Source organism: Lonchura striata, chromosome 6 (assembly GCF_046129695.1).
Source record: "Lonchura striata isolate bLonStr1 chromosome 6, bLonStr1.mat, whole genome shotgun sequence".
Taxonomy (NCBI): Eukaryota; Metazoa; Chordata; class Aves; order Passeriformes; family Estrildidae; genus Lonchura; species Lonchura striata.
The window spans coordinates 40047010-40055457 of NC_134608.1; positions in this window are offsets into that span (position 1 = coordinate 40047010).

Here is an 8448-nt window from a genome sequence, read left to right on the forward strand (position 1 = left end):
CCCTACCCTCGAGCTCTGCGCAGAAATTGCGGGCAACATGACGGATGACAAAAAGTAGGCACAATTTAATAAACAGAGGAAGCATGTCTCACCAATAAAACAAGTTCTAAATAAAAACCATCTGCAAGCATTAAATTTGAAACAATGCAAACTCTTCAGCTGCTTTGCCAAAAGAGGCACAACGGGGGGTAAAGAGCAGAATGGATAAATAGCCATAATTTTCCAGTTCCTTCAGTTCACAATGGACTTGTATGCAAACAGGGCTGTGGTGACAATATGCCAGATTGGATTCTTGGAACTACTTCCCGTTTTCTGCAGTCCCGAAGAATAAATTCTCTCTTGATACTCTCCACTCTGAAGTGCTTACTATACAAAGTTGGTGTAAAGAAGAGAAAAACTGAGTGAGGACAAAAAGTAAAAAAGTATATAACCCAAGCAAAATAGAGGCCTGCTTCTGCCATCCTTCCACTGCTTCCACTGCTCTCACTGAGTGTTGTGAGATGACAGAACTTCAGAGTTAGGTCTTGAAGTGTCACGTAATTTAAATTGCCTGGCAGAACAATAAGGAAGGTAATCAACTCGGCTTCAAAATAAGCTCTCTTTGCAAAAGCAGCCAGTGTGGCACAGATGATTATTCGGAAGTTCAAATGAGTATCAGTCCTCAGATCTCCAAATGTAGTTTGATTTTTGTTCCCCATTTCTAACCTCTGGGGAGAGGATTCCTTCTCAGAGGAAAAGCGTGCGGTGTCATTTTACCCCTTCCAGTAATTGCACTTGCACTTGCCTTGGAAAGACCATAAGCTGTCAGCACCTTCAGACTCCTCAGAAATATTAGAGATCCTAATAGAGCTGCCCTAGTTTGCAGTTTCTCTGTGTGCTGAAATGTGTGAGAACACTCAACTGGCAGTAAGTACAACAATGGGTTTGTAAATATGATTGATGAATGAACCAAGAGGAAAAATAATAACTAAAAAACAATAAAAATCAAGTGAGTAATACAAATGCACACTGAATGCCAGGCTAATTTGGAGTAATAGTTTAGTTGTAGCTATTGTAATCAAAGGCTGCAAGGGGACGCTCAAAGGGAGGCATAAAGCTTTTATTCATAAAGAAAATTAAATATGTTAATGCAATATAAATAACAGCTATTATGTCTTCCTGTAAACACAGGCATGCTAATTTATTGACAGGGAATTGCCTTGTTTTAATGTCTGCCAGTCGCCTTTATACGTTTAATAGTCAGGTGTGTTGGGTTTTTGTAGCAAGGTTTGGGTAGTGAGGAGGCTACAGGGGTGTCTTCTGTGAGATGCTGCCTGAAACTTCCCCTATGTCTGACAGAGCCATCTCTAGCTAGATCCAGGCTGGACTTGCTGCTGGTCAAGGCCGAGCCCATCAGCCACTGTGATAACACATTTAAAAAGGGAAGGAAAAACTGCAACAGCAATTGCAGCCAGAGAGAGGAGTGAGAGTATATGAGAGAAACAGCTCTCCAGACACCATGGTCAGTTGAAGAAGGAGGGGAGGAGGTGCTCCAGGTGCCAGGGCAGAGATTCCCTGCAGCCTGTGAAGAACACCATGGTGAGGCAAGGTGTGTCCTTTCAGCCCATGGTGGTCCATGGTGTAGCAGGTATCAACTTTTGCCCTCTGAAGGACCCCACACCAGAGCAAGTGGATGCTAAAATCAGGCTGTGACCCTTTGGGAAGCTCACACTGGAAACAGGCTCCTTGCAAGACCTGTGGAGAGAAGAAGCCACACTGGAGCAGGTATGCTGGCAGGACTTGAGACCCTGCAGGAGACATGCACAAGAGCAGTTTGTGAAGAACTGGAGCCTGTGGGAGGGACCCCACACCAGAGCAGGGGAAGAACATGAGGAGTAGTCCCCCTAAGAACGAAGGAGCAGAAGAGAAAATGTGTGATGAACTGACTGCAGCCCCCATTCCCTGTAAAGTTAAGCCCAGAAGAAGAGAGGGGTGGGGAAAGGGGTTTTAATATTTAGGTTTTACTACCCATTATCTTCCTCTGATTTGATTGGTAATAAGCTAATTTTCCCAAGCTGGGTCACTTTTGCTCATGATGGTAATTGGTGAGTCTTCTTTACCTGTCTTATTTCAACCCATGAGCTTTTAGTCATTGTATTTTCTTTCCACTGTGTGGTTGAGGAGGAGAGTGATAGAACCGCTCTGTTGGACACCTGGTGTCCAGCCAAGGTCAACCCATCCCATCAGAAGATAAAATCCCCATGAAGAAGATTTTGTATCTTTTCTATATAGAAACAAATTATGGAAGAAAGATGGTGCAAAATTGTACTCTCTCTGCAAAAATGTTACCTTTGGGGCTTGAAAAGGCTTCCCTTCTTCAACAAGCTGCCTCCTCACTTATTAAGAAGACACAGGATTAATTTTTTTTAAATAACTACATTCAGCCCCCACTCCACCACCCACAGCAGTTCTCCTCTGTCTGACAGGCTCTCAGAATAAAACTTTACAAATGGCAACATCAGTTCAGAATGACTGTCTGATTAGGTGTTGACAGAATGACTGTCTAATTAGGTGTTGACTTTCCAGTATTATATTGTCAAATCTGTTCCTCCATGAAATGCTGGATATTCTCCTGCAGAGGCAAAAAGTTTCTTCTCCTGACACTGAACTTTTAGCTGATGTTATAAAAAATAATGCTTGCAAAAGTGGGTAAAACTGAATTAAGCTTCAGTTAAATGATCTTCAGAGCTCCAGGTACTGGGAGCTGGCAGGTACATCTGTCAGCTACAAAATCTGCTCCCTGCACCAGAAGAGTCTGGATTTATTTTGTGGAATGAGCTTATCTAAAAACAGCCAGTGTCTCAGGCACAGCACTGCAAAGAGAGTGGAAGTCAGGACCTGTGCTGGAAGTGGGTGCCGGGGGACGCCTGGCTGTCTTCAACAGGGTGTCTAAGGAAAGGTAGGAAAGCATTCGGGTTTTCCTGCAAGCTGTAGCACACAGCAGCCTTGACATTACTGAGTATTCTCTCATTCAAGATTGTCAACATCATATGTAACCACATCAATACCAAGAGGCAGCTGCTTCCCAAGCTCTGAGAAGCTAGTTGCTGGGGCCAAACTTCATCTTCCTCCAGAAAAGGTTGCTCAGTTGCCAGCAGAAAGGAAAATCCTACTGCTATTACCCAGGAACATTTCTCCAGCACACAGAAAAGATTTAAATTTGTGGGACCACAGTGCTGATACTCTCAGTCAGTGTGTCGCTAGCTGATAAACATCCTTTAGCATTAAAAATTCTGTTAATAAGCCACATCAAAATCAGGGACATTTCTACATTCATAGGTTATTGGATAGTGAAGCAGAACACAAACTTTTCCTTTGAAAATCTGAAAATGGCCCACAAAAGAAAAGGATATTACATGACTGAGAAGGAAACTCGGCCAGAAGCCCATAGTTACAAATTACTGCAGCAGGGTGGGACAGGCTCTGAATGAGGTGCAGGGGAAGAGCTCTTTGAAGAGCACGTAACTGTGCAGAGCTGCAGCTTGTGTTTTTATTTCTGCTGTACAATAGAAGCGGTGATGACCTTCACCCAGTAGTGCTGGGTGTTTTTCCTCATCATGCTATATGAGTCTTCCACTGTTATTGGTAGAAAAATATGAATCCTTTAGCAATGCAGTGCTCTCCTTGAAGTTATGAGTTTCAATGGATTGAGCCTAATGAGTAATTCTCCAAGGAGGCTGATAATTAGTGCTGAGTTCAGCTGGTAAACAAGAAACTTCTGGGTGCAACCTTCTGCCTTTTACTCTCTTCTCCAAGGCAGTAGTGTCTTTAGGGTTTCCTTTTCTGTGGTCAGTGGGTGCTGTCATGGCCACCCAGTCCTAGCTGTACTGACAAGGTGATTCACAGGCCATGAGCTGAAGAAGAAAACTGAACTGGGTTAAAAATAATCCACAAAAAAAAAGAAAAAAAAAAAAAACAACCAAAAAAAACCCAAAAAAACCAAACCAAAACAAAACAAAAAACTTAGTTATCATAGTATTGGTCCATGCATATGGATAGCCTTTTTCCCAGATTGGTGCCCATGCCTCGGACTGCAGGGACAGCAGCAGGAATGAGCAGTAAAGCTGTAGCCAGAAACACAGAAATTAAATCACTTGCCCAAGATCAGTCCTGAAATATTTTGGACAAAAGGAGGCACGTACAAAGTCTTTCTCAAACACTAGGGTCTGAGAATTTGCACTGGTATGTTTTTAATGAATAACCAGAACTGCTTTTCCATATGAAATGGTCTCTCTGTAGTTGGCCCAAAGACTGGAAAGCAAGGAATGTCTCTGCTCACAAGCACTTCAAAACTTGGTGGTTTGTTTCTAGGCACCCGTCACATGTTTTGGCAGTCCATAGGAATGTGCACTTCTATATATCACAAGCAGCTACCCTGGCTTGAGCCAAATAACTTTTGCTTAACTATAAAGTTTTCTTTAAGAAAGACACTGAGTTCTGATCTTCAGAAATCAAGAGATAAAGAATTTAGCTTTCCCTTTGTCCTTTCCACATTATAAACATGTGCTTAGAGTCTCTGTATGAATTTGGCAGCATCCATCTTCTAGCCACAGGTCCTTTTTATGTTTTTCTTTATGCTTAGACACATTCTTGATATTTTCTTCCTGGGAAGATATTATCTATGCTGTTATCTAGTCAACTCAAAAAATTTCCTTCTGAGTTAGTTAATGAATTTTCTCTTTAAATCTCTCAACAAAGGAAATTGGATATTTCTATCAGTCCTTATATTGTTTTCCTGCTTTTCCTGTGAAGCCCACTCAGTTTTTCAACATCCATTTTAAAACACAGTCGTCTGAACTGCCCCTAGCAGTATAGGATTCAAAACAAAAGTGCAGATCTGTATTTATACACAAGTGTCTTTACAGCTCTGCTTTCAGGATCACCACAGTAAGTCATTGTATCAGGACACTCAGGTTCCCCATGAAACTGTCCTTTTACCCTTTCCAGAGCTGCTGTTACCCAGAGAGTGTTCCATCACTCCTTGGGAATGGCCTGTGCTCGCAGTGCAATACATGGCACTGCCTGCAAAATAATTTTCTGGGAATAGGCCCATGTTTCTGACATCAAGCATTCTCAGATCAGATATCATAACACCTTCTCTTCCCTCATTTGCTAGGATAAATGCAAATACTTCTTAGAAAGCCCATTCATTACCAGGTGTTTCCTGAGCAGGGGACATTATTTAGGAGAGGCTGTCACTTCAGCCCAAGTCTTGCAATTGATTCTGACTCTACATTGACTCTCTACCCACTCTTCTTACCCAGGAGTAAGTACTCCCTGCTGCTCTTGGGAGGGCTGGGGTAGGCTCTCATGATGCTTGCTGCATTACAAGAGGATGGCCCTTGTCAGGCAGCTCTTCCAGTTCATCTTTAGGACAACCATATGGAATGCCTCCTGCACGCATCTTTTATTACTATTTCATTTTATTGGAAGGGCAGGAGTGTTGCTCTTCAAGAAACACTAACACGGTATGTTACAGACAATCTGTGCAACACTTCCCCACTAGCTGATGTTATCCTTAGCAGGCCATTTTATAAAATAAGTCAACACAGTGCTCAGCCAGAGCAGAGAGCTCCAAAGCACATAGTTCCAGCAGATTTTTGCAGGCAGAGCCTCTGCCATTCACTGCTGCACTGGCATATTATGTTACGGGCTCTACATCATGAGAACATGATCTATAAATCTCAGGATTCTCTCTTCCAAATTAGGAACATGTAGATCAAACATAATCTTGAATCAAAATTTTAATGAATATAATTGAATTAATCTACATCAAATACATACTTCCATGTGGTTTTGAAGCCTTAGAGGGGAAAAAATTAAAGATTTTTATACCAAGTAAGTTGTTGTTTGTTCTGTTGCCATCCAAACCTTTTCATGTTGTTCTAATGCATCAGAGTCTAAAAATTATTATGACTGGGAGCTAATAATAAACAAAAAGTAAAATGACTATCCAGACCTTCTGGTCTGTATGGAGAAGAAAACTGGATATAATTGTAGAATTCTGATTTTTTTTTTTCGTAATCTCAGCTGTTGAAAATAGCATAATTGGAGATAATCAAATTGCTTTGTAAAAAGATCATCCACTTAGAGGGCAACATACTCCACTTAACCATAGCATTGAAGAATGTAAGGGGGAAAGAGCCTTAAATGTTGCATCAAAAACAGAATCTGAAGAAAAACGGTGGTAGGGGACTACAGTGTGCTCTCATGACATTTGGTATTTTCTTTAAAGCTTCTGATTACATGGGTTTCTCGGCTTTCATTTTAAAAATAGTGCTTTCTTATCCTCTGGCTTAGAGGCTGCAGAAAGCCTAGGCTTCTGGACAAAATATTTAAAGATACCTAAGATAGAAATAAATAAAAGGCAGCCACGTTTTTATTATTGCTTTGAATGTCATGATTGTAAAGCTAATTCTGGTGTTTAGTGGCTGGCTACCTTTTTTTGTTTTGTTATTGTTCCTGAATTCTGAAGTCTGCCAGGTCTCCTGCCTAATCACACAGTGTTTAAGTCAAGAACCACTTTGGGGTTTTTTTTGTGTTCTGCATTTGATTAGCACTTGGGTAATCTTACAGTCTCTGTATTTTCCATTAATACAAAGGACTAACACAAGTGACAACAACGACTATGATGCAGAGTAGTTTCAAATCAGACAAATTACTTTATCAAAAGCATGAAGACCGAAAGTGTTCAAGGTGAAGAAAAACATCAAAAAAGGCCCACTGAGCTGAAAACAATGTTTTCATGGGTACAACTTGCATTGATTAGAGATTTAAAAACTGGGTTGTTTTTGGTTTTGTTTTTGTTTGTTTTGTCGGGCTTTTGTTTGTTTGTTTGTTTGTTTTTTGTTAATGAGAAATTATTATTTTGTCATTTCCTTTGACTTTTCCATTTTATGATGAAAGCTTCATGTTTTAGGCAGAGGTAAAATATCATGTGTTTGCCAGTGGAAGCTTTAGTTTCCCGCAAAGGTTATATGCTATTTTCCTTTAGTAACATTGTTAATAACTTTAGCTTATCGAAGGAAAGCCGTTTGCTTAATACAAAGTGTCAAAAGTGTTTCTGAGAACATTTTCAATAAAAATACATACAAACTGAAAAGGAAATCAGTTAAAGCTCAGTATTTTTCTTTTCTACTCTCTGAAGACTAAAACAGATCCAACACTTAAAAACATTTTACCAGAATGGATTTTCCTATCTCGATCAGCTGTAAGAACACTTGATGCAAAGGAATGCCTTAAAACATGGGGTAGATTCCATGGATTTTCTTGCTGAGAATGTTTTTATTTTAAACTTTCACTAACAGTTTCCTCCAGACTTGTCGGAATATAATTTGTGTCATGATCTCTTCCAGTAGGAGGAAAAAATAAGTTGGAGGATGTTTTTCTCCCTCAATTTCCTTTGTGAATGTGTTAGTGTATTGCGTGGATTTATTCCCTTTGCTCGGGTGGCTTTTATGGGCACCTTCGCCTGTTTGTGCGGGGCTTTAAGGGTGAACTGAGAAGATGCTCAAGCCGCCCCGCAAACCCTCGCAGGTTTGAAGTCTCTGTTGGTACCAGATCAGGTTTTCCGCTGTCCGGTGGGAAGGACTCGGAGCAGCCGCTTTGGGCTGGCTCCGCCCGGGCCGCTCTCCCGGCTCCGCCGCCGCTCGCCCGGCTCCCCGGGTCCTTGCCCGCGGCAGGCGGTGCCCGTTCCAGCGCACTCCGCTTTTCCCGGGCCGGGGTCGGTGTTGTGCCGCCCGGGGGCCGCTCCCGCTTTTCCCGGGCCGGGGTCGGTGTTGTGCCGCCCGGGGGCCGCTCCCGCTTTTCCCGGGCCGGGGTCGGTGTTGTGCCGCCCGGGGGCCGCTCCCCGCCCTCTGCCGGGCAGCCCCGCTGTGCGGTGGCAGCGCGACCCGACCGCCTCCTGGCTCAGGGAACGAAGGGCGGCTGGAGAAACGCTTCCCATCCCATCGCCACCTCCGAATGCCTGGGGGGCAGGGAGACAGACTGCTCAGAAGGGCCCACAGTGACAGAGGAAGGGTGGGATGACTTTAAACTAAAGATAGAGTCGCTTTAGATTAGTTCTTAAGAAGAAATTCTTCATTGAGAGACAGATGAGACACTGGAACAGGTTGCTCAGACAAGCTGTGGATGCCCCATCCCTGGAGGTGTTCAAGAGCAGGTTAGATACAGCTCTAAGCAACCTGGTCTAGGGGAAAGTGTCCCACCCATGGCCGTGGGATTGGAAGTAGATGTTCTTTAAGTTTCTTCCAACCCAAGCCATTTTATGATTCCATGTTTCTATGAAAATCAGCAATTCATTTATACACGACCTAGATTAAAACCAATTTTGTTTTGGGCTGCTACAGAAATTTAAATGCCAATTCCCTCTAGGCCACTCAGTTGCCATCACTACCAATAAACAAAGCA